Genomic DNA, 734 nt, shown 5'->3' on the forward strand with positions numbered 1-734 from the left:
CTTATCTTATCTTATCTTATCTTATCTTATCTTATCTTATCTTATCTTATCTTATCTTATCTTATCTTATCTTATCTTATCTTATCTTATCTTAGTGAAACGAGACGTATAACCCCTACTTGGCTTACCAGACTCACTCCGCTTACAATTAATCACATTGAACAAAGAAGTCCACCATGTAGCCAAGGATGTGGAAACACCTTTTCAAAAATCTTCTTAGAGTATTCAGACCTCTTTGAAGATAAACTTGGTAAGCTTCCGGTTACCTATTCCATGAAAATAGACCCAAAAGTCACACCAGTAGTAAAGCTTGCACGCAAAATACCAGTTCCAATGCAAGACAAGGTTAAAGCAGAATTAACCTGCATGGTCGAGTTGGGTGTGATCACCCCTGTCATCGAGCCAACAGAATGGGTGTCGTCTATGGTGGCGACCCACAAGAAAAATTCAGATGACATCAGACTCTGCATCGATCCAAGAGATCTAAACAAAGCGCTGAAACGCCCGCATCACCCTATGCGTACTATAGAGGAGGTAGCCACCCAAATGCCTAACTCCAAAGTTTTTTCTGTCGTGGATGCGAAATGCTCCTTTTGGCAGATAACGCTCGACCAAAATTCATCCATGCTCACGACTTTCAGCTCTCCGTCTGGCAGATTCCGCTTTCTCAGAATGCCATATGGAATAAACTCAGCCAGCGAGGTGCTCCAGCGTGCAATGGAGCAGATCTTTGC

Source organism: Haplochromis burtoni, unplaced genomic scaffold (genome assembly GCF_018398535.1).
Source record: "Haplochromis burtoni strain Fernald_Lab_line unplaced genomic scaffold, NCSU_Asbu1 Contig_123, whole genome shotgun sequence".
NCBI lineage: Eukaryota > Metazoa > Chordata > Actinopteri > Cichliformes > Cichlidae > Haplochromis > Haplochromis burtoni.